Source organism: Erinaceus europaeus, chromosome 15, assembly GCF_950295315.1.
Source record: "Erinaceus europaeus chromosome 15, mEriEur2.1, whole genome shotgun sequence".
NCBI lineage: Eukaryota > Metazoa > Chordata > Mammalia > Eulipotyphla > Erinaceidae > Erinaceus > Erinaceus europaeus.
Window position 1 is genome coordinate 11,090,001 of NC_080176.1, and position 12,314 is coordinate 11,102,314.

Sequence of the window (12,314 nt, forward strand, 5' to 3'; positions counted from 1 at the left end):
TGATCTGAAGCCTGCGTAAGTGAAAGTCCTTAGGATCTGGAGGAAGAGAGTCCACTCAACCGGAGTATTTAGAAATCTCCTTTGTCAGACACTTTGGTTAAAACAGATCGAGGCGGTTCTTGTCCTTCGGTTATTTGCTACATGAGTGGTTGGGGAGCCAAAACACTAATAACATTTAGATATTGGTTGGAAGATGCAGAGGGTGTACAAACTATTGTATTTACTGTCGAATGTAAAACATTAATTCCCCAATAAAGAAATTAAAAAAAAAAGATGCAGAGGGTTCCACTGGGTCAGATTCTGCATTTTTAGAAGCTTCCAACGTAACTGACTCGCATTTGAGTTTCAGAAGGGGTTGTGTAAACATTACGTAACACATAGAGAAATGGAAGTCCACATTTGCCTATAGCAGAATTTCTCCACATCCACAGCTGTTTTTTAACAGGATTCCAGGAAACAGCTCAGACTCCATCGCTAAAGGATCCTGTTTGAGCCCCCAGCTCCCCACCTGCAGGGGGGTCGCTTCACAAGTGGTGAAGCAGGTCTGCAGGTGTCTATCTTTCTCTCCTCCTCTGTCTTCCCCTCCTCTCTCCATTTCTGTCCTATCCAACAATAGCAGCTATAACAACAGTAACAATAACAACCACAACAAGGGCAACAAAATGGGAAAATAACCTCCAGGAGCAGTGGATTCGAAGTGCAGGCATCAGGCCAGAGCAATAACCCTGGAGGCAAAAAAAAAAAAAAGAATCTGGCATTGGAGAGGAGTGTGTGTGTGTGTTGCTCCTGGTTGAGCATACATGTTAAGGAGCGCAAGGACCCAGTCAATCCCCTTGCAGGGGGGAAGCTTTGCAAGCGGTGAAGCAGTGATCCAGGTTACTCTCTGTCACTTTCCCTTGCTATCTTGCCCATCCTTCGCAATTTTTCTCTGACTCTATCCAATAAATTAATAAAAGAATTAGAATCTGGCATCAGGAGCCAAGCAGTGGAGTAGTTATTTAAGTGCACATGTGTAGGGACCTGGGCTGGAGCCCCTGCAACCCACTTGCAGTTGGGGTGCTTCACAAGTGGTAAAGCAGGCCTACAGGCGTCTTTCAGTCCTCTATCTCCCCCTGCCCCCTCAGTTTCTCCCTGTTTTATCATGCGTGCATGGTGCATGCATCTAGCACCAGCAATAACTTGGGGGGGGGAGGGGGAAATCAGGCAATCACTCAGTTTCTATAGCTTCATAGAATACCTCTAATTCAATCTGTTCAACTCTGGCTGATGGTGCTACACAGGACTGAAACTGGGACCTCAGAGCCTCAGGCATGAGAATCTCTTTGCATAACCATTATGCTATCTACCCCCCCCAATCTGTACCCTACAGTAGGGCTGCCCAAAGGATGGTAAACTTAAGACTACTACTGCATGAAATAATTTCAAGTTGGTTTCTACCCTTTGAAAAAATTTATTTATTACTGGATGGGGACAGAAAAGTTGAGAGGGGAGGGAGAGATAGAACAGGAAAGAGAGACACCTGCAGCCCTGTTTCACTTGTGAAACTTTCCCCCTGCAGGTGGGGACCAGGGTCTTGAATCTGGGTCCTTGTGCACTGTAATGTGAGCACTTAACTAGGTATTTCACTGCCTGACCTGAGATAATTTCAAGTTGGTACCTGAATGAACAGTGTTATACTTTCATAGTGTTATATGCATCAATATACATTAATTATTATGGCAACATTGCCGGTAAGGAATTCCCTCTTTAAATACATTTATAAAATTAAATGAGTTTAAATAACACAAAATCAGTGATGCGGGAATATAACAATGATCATGAATGAGTGAAGCTCTGATCCTTAATTAACCTGCTAAGTTTTCAATGGTTTTCTCATGTTTTTCAGGTTAAAGTTCCAATTCATAAGCATGGCATATCAACCACCATTTCAGTACTTTGTAATCATTACCCCCAAAATAGCTGGATCCCCAGTAGTCAGGTCTTTGGAATGTCACCCCTAAGGTGGAGAAAACACACACACACACACACACACACACACACACCTTGTTTAGAATGTTTGTCTTGCAACACTATCCACACATAAAAACATATGTGGGTGTAAACCAAATAAAAAGGACCTGTTCAAAATGTAAAACCAGAAGCCTTATCTGTGATATGAATGATGAACTACATAAATAATAAAATCTGAAATTCAGTATTTTGCAATGTGGCCAAATTCGTCCTGAAGTTTTAAACTAAACTTTTTAAGTCCTCCCTTAACATTGCCAGTAGATTCTTGGGAAACCATCTATAACAGAATCAGCTCCTCTAATAATAGTTTTGTTCAAGTCATCTGGGATTCCCTTCCTGTTCCATCTTCTCCCATCCCATCATCAACATCATAGAGAAGCCGTGACATTGACTTTCAAGGACCTGATGTACAGAGTAGGACCGCCACCTTGTGGACACCGCTACTCAACATCCACATATCAAACCCACCTAATTGCTGTATCACTACTGATGTGTGTGTGTGTGTGTGTGTGTGTGTGTGTGTGTGTGTAAGAGAGAGAGAGATATGAAGTGTCACTCACTATTAACACGTGAATAGTGTTGGCAGGAGTGTTTCCCATTTCATGTTTCTTCACCATCCAACCTGCCTTACAGATGGGCTGAAAGTGGAAGAAACAGGAGGAGGAAATGGGTGACTAAGAAGGTAAAAAAAAAAAAGGGTTGGGAGATCGGTAGAGTGCACACTTGTGCCTGCTCAGGGTTTGAGCCTTTGGTCATCACATAGGAGCACCATGCAAAGGGCAAGACGTGGAGCTGTGCTGTGGCATCTCTCTGTGTCTACCCTTCTGAAAAGTAAGACAGTCTTAGGGGAGCCATGGAATTGTGCAGGTGCAAAACCCAAGTGAAAACCCTGGTGACAAAAAATTAAACAAGTAGATAAAAGGGACAAAAGGTTTCTCAAGGTAAGGTTCTAGACAGCTTTATCTTTTCCTTACTACTGCTAATCAAGCGTATCAATGGTGTGTGTCCCCCCCACCCTCCACTGAGTTTATGGATATAGAGTGCTTAATATAGTTCTTACATATCAAGTGCTCAACATTCAAGAGTATTATTGGGGGCCAAGCAGTGGCAGACCGAGTTAAGTGTACATAGTACTAAGCGCAAGGATCCGCACAAGGACCAGGTTTGAGGACCCCTCCAGCAGCCACACCACCTGCAAGGGAGATGCTTCATGAGCTGTGAAGCAGGTTAACAGGTGTCTTTCTCCCTCTCTTTCTCTCCCCCAACCCTCTCAATTTATCTTTGTTCTATCAAATGAAAAAAAAAAAAAGACGAAGGAAGGAAGAAAAAATGGCCACTGGGAATGGTGGATTTGTAGTGCTGGCACTGAACACCAGCGATAACCATAGACGCCAGGAAAAAAAAAAAAGAGTATTATTGAAGGAACTGTGATTCTGCTGGCATCTAAGATACCTACAAATTAGGGAAGCAAGGCAGCCATGTCACAACCTACAAAACTCATGTGGTAGTCCTCAGAGAACTGATGGCCCACTCTGACTCTAGATATAAGGTCAGCATGTAAGTTGTATGCGGTCAAAATGATTGGCCTCAGCAGGAGTAATCAGGACCCTTCGAGGCACTTTGTAGTTTGTGTGGGATTTCCTGGTGATGAGAGTCTGTAAGCCAGTAGTGGCAACATTCTACTAAGAGACTTGAATGTAAGAGAATAAATTTAGTTGATATGCAGAGAGTACCTGAGAATGACTAGTCACATTTAAAAACATTTTTTAAATGTATTTTAATCCCTTTTGTGGCCCTTGTTGTTTTATTATTGTAGTTATTGTTGTTGTTGTTGGATAGGGGAGAGGAGGGGAAGACTGAGGGGGAGAGAAAGATAGACACCTGCAGACATGCTTCACCGCCTGTGAAGTGGCTCCCTTGCAGGTGGGGAGCTGGGGGCTTGAACCAGGATCCTTACGCCAGTCCTTGCGCTTCACGCCATGTGCACTTAACCCATTGCGCTACCTCCTGACTCCCCTATTTGCATTTAAAAATATTTTATTTTATTTTTCAGAGAGATGCAGAGATAGAAATAGAGAGAAATACCATAGCACTGCTCAGCTCTGGCTTATGGTAGTACGGGGGATTGAACCTGGGACTTTGGAGCCTCAGGCACAAGAGTCTCTTTGAATAACCACTATGCTATCTACCCCAACTCTTTTTTTAAAGATTTTTAAATATTTATTCCTTTTTGAGCTCCCTTTTTTTATTGTTGGTTATTGTTGTTGTTGGATAGGACAGAGAGAAATTGAGAGAGAAGAGGAAGGGGGGAGACAGAGAGGGGGAGAGAAAGATAGATACCTGCAGACCTGCTTCACTTGTGAAGCGACTCCCCTGCAGGTGGGGACCTGGGGGCTCGAACCAGGATCCTTACACCGGTCCTTGCACCTGCACTTAACTCTGCGCTACCTCCTGATTCCTGACTAGTCGCATTTCAATGCACAAAATCTTCACTGCCACTCTTGTTTTACCAAAGTTCTATTCTGATCATCCATCTTGAGATTCCAGTTTCTGTGGAAAAAGTCCTTTTTGTTTTTATTTATCTATTTATTTATATTTATTAATGAGAAAGATAGGAGAGAGAGAGAATCAGACATTACTTTGGTACATGTGCTGCTGGGGATTGAACTCGTACCTCATGCTTGGTAGTCCAATGCTTCATCCATTGTGCCACTTCCCAGACCACTGTTTGTTTTTGTTTTTTGACTGTAAGAATCACCTCGTTAGTTATTGGGAAGATTCTGGGGCCCCACTGCAGGTCTCATGAAAGTGATGCTCTGGGTTGGGGATTGGTTAGTTGTGTTTAATTCAAGGCATGCCTGGACTACTGAAGGTTCAAAGATATATTGTGATGATGGTGTAATGGTGTAGTGGTTATATATATATCTTTTACACACACACACACACACACACACACACGGTTTATATGACTTCACAGACAAGTTTATCCCTTTAGAAGCAGCATTTTCCCACTGCAAACATTTGTTCAGTGTCTGCAGTGTATCAGGCACAAGGACATAATATCTCTCAGACATTTTATTCTCCATTTGACACTAAAGATGTTCAGCTTAGAAACTACTAAAAATTTATGCTCTGTAGTCAGAAAGGTGGTTCAGTGGGTAGAGCACATGCTTTCTGCAAGTGAGGCCCTGAGTTCAATCCTCAGCACTCCCTGAGAGCACCAAGGACAGAGACAAGTGTCTGTCTGTCTTTGTGGATGGCAGAGTAGGGATTGAGGTCTCTTTTTTTCTCCACACTTTGTCATTAAAGTATTCACTTGCGGGGGGGGGCGGGGGGAGCTTCACGATCGGTGAAGCAGTGCTGTATGTGTTGCTTTGTCTGTCTCCCTGTCTCCCCTTCCCTCTTGATTTCTCTGTCCTTAATAAATAATTAAATAAATATATTAAAATATATTCAGCAGAAGAATTGATCAGGTGGTTTCATGTTGGAGCATATTCACACAGCCCTGGGCTCATCCACCCCCCCCCCCCAGCCACATAAAAATTTATACCCTTTACACAAAATACTTGTCATCTAAAGCTATGAACCACTATGAAAAGAAGACACAGGGACATGGAAAGATACCCATGCTCATGTATTGGAAAAATTAACATCATTAAAGTGACCATCTTTCCAAAATCAATATACAGATTCAATATAATTCCTACCAAAATCCCTATGAACTTCTTTAAAATAATAGAACAAATGCTAGAAGTTTATCTGGAACCACACAAGACCGAGAATTGCCAAAGGAGTCCTGAGAAAAAAGAATGAGAACAAATTACAACTATATTATAGGCCTATAGGAATCAAAACTTTATGGCATTGGAACATAAATAAGCATTCAGATCAATGGACTAGATCTGAGAGCACAGGAGGGACCAGAATATTAAATGGAGAAACAAAAGCCTCTTAATACATGATGGGAAGCGGGTGATGGTGCACCTGGTTAAGTGCACATGTAACCCTTTGTGAAGACCATAGTTTGATCGACCTGCCGCGGAGGGTGGTGTGTGTGTGTGTTTCATGAACGTGAAGCAAGTACTGCAGGTGTCTCCCTTTCTATCTCTCTCTCCCATCTCAATTTCTCTCTGTTCTACCAGAAAGAGAGAGAGGGGGAGAGAGAGAGGAAGGAAAGGGAGCCAGGTGGTGGTGCACCCGGTTAAGCACACATACTACTAAGCACAAGGACATGCGCAAAGATCTGGGTTCAAGCCCCTGGGAACACTTTACAAGCAGCAAAGTAGGTCTGCAGGTGTCTACCTTTCTCTCTCCTTCTCTATCTCTCCCTTCTAACTCAATTTCTCTCTGTTCTATCCAATAAAATGAAAAAAAAAATGGCCACCAGGAGCAGTGGATTTGTATTGCTGACACTGAACCCCAATGATAATGCTGGAGCCAAAAAAAAAAAAAAAGGAAAAGGAAAAAATATCCACCAGGAAGATTGGATTCATGGTGCAGTCACTGAGCCCCAGCAGTAACCCTGGTGGCAATAAAAATCAATAAATAAATAATGTTGGGAAAACTGGATGCCCATATGTAGAATTTTGAAACAGGACCACCATATGTCACCATGCACAAAGATAAACTCAAAATGGATCAAAGACTTAGATGTCAGAGCTGAAACCATAAAATATATAGAATAAACCATGGGCAGAACACTATGTGATATCTGCTTGGGAAATGTATTCAGAATCTTGAGCCTAATAGCAAGGAAAACAAAAGATAAAACTACTGAGAGGTAGGGATAGGGAAGGTAGCAGTCCCAGGCTCAATCTCCCACACCTCCATAAGCCAGAGCTGTGTAATGCTCTGATAAAGACTGACCAACACACACACACACACACACACACACACACACACACACACACACACACACACATCCCTTCTGGGAGTACATCTATAATTTTGCACTGAAATCATGCATATACAAGGTAATTCCATGCAGACATCAAGTCATACAGTGCAAAGCAACTTTAGACCTATAAAGGCACAGACAAGTCATTTTAAAATTTTCTCAGCATTTCAAGAACTCAACCTAGGATTTCCAGCATTTTTTCAAAACCAGGGAAATTTTATTTTTTCTTGATTCAACATTTACATATTGTACAAGTTTATAATACAACTATAGTTACATGTTTTCAATTTGCTATACCCAGTACCAAAGATCTGGTGTTATAGAGAACCCTCTACTGACCGCCGTATCTCCCTTCCCACAGAGTAAGGGGAAGCCACTACACAACATTGTGGATTTCAGGTTTTCAGAAGAGTGGGATTGGGTCCACGTGTGTACAGAGGCAAAGGACAGAGGATGGAATGGCTGTGTGAGAAGGAGCGGTAGCCAGGGACAGTCTCTCACTGCTTGATGAGTCTTTCTCTCTCTCTCTCTCTTTTTTTTTTGCCTCCAAGGTTATCGCTAGGGCTCAGTGCCTGCACTACGAATCTGCTCCTGGATGCTATTTTTTCCCTTTTGTTGCCCTTGTAGTTTACTTTTGTAGTTGTTATGGTTGTTGTTGTTTTTGCTGTCAATGTTGGATAGGACAAAGAGAAATCAAGAGAGGGGGGGAGATAGGGAGAGAGAAAGAGCGCCTGTGAAGCAACTGCCCTGCAGGTGGGGAACTGGGGGCTTGAACTGGGATCCTTGCACTGGTCTTTGCGCTTCGCACCATGTGTGCTTAACCCATTTGACCACCATCGCAATCACCTCGCTTAGTCCCACAACTGCCATGGCATTTGAAATGAAACAATGTCATTACTAATAGGAAATAAAATCAAGATAAGGGCTGAGATTCTACTTCAAAACACCCTTAGTAAGTAGGTCCTAAACTACCTGCACCAATGAACACACTGAATCCACAGCTACACAGGGAGTAATTTTTTCTTAAAATACCTAAAATCTGAGTGAGTGATAACTGTACACTGGACAAAAGAGAAGAAAACCACGTCAGAGCAGGCTGGAGAGTTTCAACACAATCTTATCATCATCCCCACCCCTGCGCAGTGACCCTTAAATTGGAGGGAACTCAGAGTTCAGAGCTTCTCCCTGATGTATAATAAGCCCATAGTGAACAATATAATCTATACTGAAAAGCTGAAAGCTTCTACTCCAAGAGCAGAAACAAGCCTGTCCCATTGTACTAGAGGAGTTTTGCTGCTGCTGTGTCTTTTCCTTTCTTCCTCTATCTTTATCTGAAAAAGTTGGCTTGGAGCAGTAAGCATTGGTGATTAGAAAAAACAAACAAATAAACAAACAAAATAACAAGGCCACTTTCACTGCTTTTACTCAACACACTACTGGAAGTCCTAGCCAGAGTGAAAAGGCAAGAAAAAAAAATTAAAGGTATCCATATTAGAAAGGACGGAGTAAAATTATTACCACCTGCAGATAATATGGCATTGTATTAATGTCAAACTAATACATTAACAACTATTGTATTGTCCTAAGGATGGCACAAATTTTTTAAAATTAATTAATTTTCCCTTTTGTTGCCCTTGTTGCAATTTTTTTTAAGAACTAGTAATTTCAGTTAAGTTGTAGGATTCAGGGTGCTAGGTGGTGGTGCACTTGGCTAAGTACACATAGTACTAATCACAAGGACACACACAAGGATCCAGGTTCGAGCCCCAACTCCCCACTTGCAGGTGGGAAGCTTCACAAGCGGCGAAGCAGGTCCACAGGTGTCTCTCTCTCTCTCATTCCCCCTCTTCTATTTCAATTTCTCTCTGTCCTACTCAATAAAATGAAAAAAAAAAAAAGAAAAAAAAGTCCCACAGGGCAGTGGATTCATAGTGCCGGCACTGAGCCCCAGTGATAACCCAGGAGGCAAAAAAAAAAAAAAGTTGCAGGATTCAATATTAACACACATAAATCTGTTGCATTTCTAGGAACTAATAATGAACTATCAGAAAAGTTAAGAGAACAATCCTATTTCCAACCATATCAAAATAACAAAATACCCATGAATAAATTGATCCAGCAAAGTTAAAGATTTGTATATTGCAAATGAAAGGTTAGTAATTAAAAGGGTTGAAGGCATGAAGAAATATAAAGTCACTCTATGTTCATGGGTTGGAAGTATCAATATTCCTACAAATGCCCACAGCACTCAAAGTAGACTACTGGTAAACTGATTCAGTGCACTCTATCAAATTCCAACATTTTTCAACTTGCAAAGAGTTATCAAAGATCTTGACTAGCCAAGTAATCCCAATAAAGAACAAATCTGGAGGTATCAGGCATTCTAGTAATAAACTGTATGACAAGCTATAGTAAATCAAATAGTAAGGTTTTGCAGTCAAGCGCTCTACCACTAAGGTAATACTCCCCAAATAGTAAGGCTCTGATACAAAACACACATAGATCAATGAAACATATTAGGAGAGTCCAAGAATGATCACATGCATAAATGGCCAGTTAATTTACAACAAAGGAGTCAAGGTTATATAAGTAGTGAGCATAGCCTCTTTAATGGTTCAGGGGCTGGGTGATGGCACACCTGGTTGAGCACATACATTACAGTGCACAAGGACCCAGGTTCAAACCTTGGTCCCTACTTGCAAGAGGGAAGCTTCATGAGTGGTGAAGCAGGTCTGCAGGTATCTATCTATCATCTATCTATCTCCACTCTCAATTTCTCTCTGTCCTATTAAAAAATATATATGTATATAAAGGGGGAGGGAGGAAAGGAAAAAATGGCAGTTGAAAAGAAGACATGGAAATGACCCAAAAGGCACATGACAAGATACTCAACCTCATGAATCAGCAGGGAACGCAAATCAACGCTACCATAAGATTGCATCAAATGCCTGTGAAAATAACTACTGAAGTGAAAGAAATAATGAATGTTGGCAAGGATGTGGAGAAAAGGAAATCCTTGTATACTGCTGTTGGGAGTGTAAATTAGTATAGCTACCAGGAAAACAGTAGGTGGGTTCTTCACATTAAAATACAACTACCAGGAAGTTGGACGCTAGTGCAGCAGGTTAAGCGCACGTGGCACAAAGCTCAAAAACCAGCATAAAGATCCCAGTTCGAGCCCCCAGCTCCCCACCTGCTGGGGAGTCGCTTCACAGGCGGTGAAGCAGGTCTGCAGGTGTCTGTCTTTCTCTTCCCCTCTCTGTCTTCCCCTCCTCTCTCCATTTCTCTCTGTCCTGTCCAACAACGACAGCAACATCAACGACAACAACAATAATAACTACAACAATAAAACAAGGGCAACAAAAGGGAATAGATAAATAAAATATAAAAAATTAAAAAAAATACAACTACCATATCTAGCAATTCTACTTCTGGGTATTTATTGAAAGGAAATGGAAAACACTTGGAAATTATGTCTACTCATGCCTACTGCCAATTACGTTGGTCAATGTACAGAAGAAACACATGAAGTTTCAAACAATGGGTGAATGGATAAAGAAGATGTAGTATACCTTTTTTTTTTTTTTAAGAGCACTGATCAGCTCTGGCTTATGGTGGTGTGGGGGACTGAACCTCAGACTTTGGATCCTCAGGCATGGAGTCTCTTTGCATAACAATTATGCTATCTACCCCTGCCCTTAGTATGTATGTATGTATATCTATCTATCTATCTATCTATCTATCTATCTATCTATCTATCTATCTACCTACCTACTTACCTACCTACCTACCTACACACACACATAGTGGAATACTACTTTGTCAAAAGTAAAATGAAATCCTGCCATTTATTACAACATGGAAGAACCATGAAGGCATTATCTTACTTGAAATAAATGAGGCATTTATTACAACTACTATATGATCTCCTAGATGCGGAATCCAAAAAATACCTTAAGTTTAAGATACAAAGAAAAGATAGGAGGGGCCCCTTATAGTGGTGCACCCAATGAAGCACACTTATCATCAACTGCAAAGACCTGTGTTTAAGTCCTTGGTCCCCACCTTCAGGGAAGAAACTTCATGATTGGTGGTCAGGTGCTGCAGGTGTCTCTCTTCCTCTTTCTACTCTCTCTCTCTCAAAAAAAAAATCTTAATTTTGGGAGTTGGGCAGTAGTGCAGCGGGTTAAGTACACGTGATGTAAAGCGCAAGGATCTGCGTGAGGATCCTGGTTCGCTTCACAGGCGGTGAAGCAGGTCTGCAGGTGTCTATCTTTCTCTCCTCCTCTTTTTCTTCCCCTCCTCTCTCCATTTCTCTCTGTCCTATCCAACAACAATGACATCAATAAAAATGATAATAACTACAACAATAAAACAACAAGGGCAACAAAAGGGAATAAATTAAAAAAATCATAATCTTTAGAGGCTCTATAGAATGTAAGAAATAGGTGAAAAGATAAAAGGGAGTGCACTATGATTGGATGAAGATGATTACTAAACACAATAACCTAAAAGAAAGATGACAATTTTTAAATCTTTTTTTATATGTTGTATTTATTTTCCCCTTTGTTGCCCTTGTTGTTTTTTTTACTGTTGTTGTTGATGTCATCATTGTTAGATAGGACAGAGAGAAATGGAGAGAGGAGGGGAAGACAGAGGGGGAGAGAAAGACACCTGCAGACCTGCTTCACCGCCTGTGAAGTGACTCCCCTGCAGGTGGGGAGCCAGGGGCTCGAACCGGGATCCTTACGCTGGTCCCTGCACTTTGCGCCACATGCGCTTAACCCACTGCGCTACTGCCCGATTCCCAAGAATTTTTTTTTTTTTTTTGGTCTCCAGGGTTATTGCTGGGGCTCAGTGCCTGCACTACAAATCCATTGCTTCTGGAGGCTTTTTTCCCCCTTTTGTTGCCCTTGTTGTTTATTGTTGTTGTTGGATAGGACAGAGAGAAATGGAGAGAGGGGAAGACAGAGATGGGGAGAGAAAGAGAGACACCTGCAGACCTGCTTCACCACCTGTGAAGCGACCCCCCTGCAGGTGGAGCTCCGAAGGCTCGAACCGGGATCCCTACGCAGGTCCATTCGCTCTGCCTCATGTGCGCTTAACCTGCTGTGCTATTGCCTGGTCCCCAGATAAGAATTTTAAGACAAAATGTAATACACTCTGAAAATGTAGGAAAAATAAATGAAAAATGAGAGAAGACACAACATACTTAATGATGTGCAGATCTCACATTTGAACAATAATAAACCCAGAAAAGATCATCGAGGGGGAACATGAGGGAGCAATATTAAATACTAAAGTCATTTTCCCCAAACTCAAGTAATACTGGGATTGAGAATCTGTTGGATGTTTCTGGATAATAACACAAGACATATACTAAGACACATTCTCATGAAATGTATGA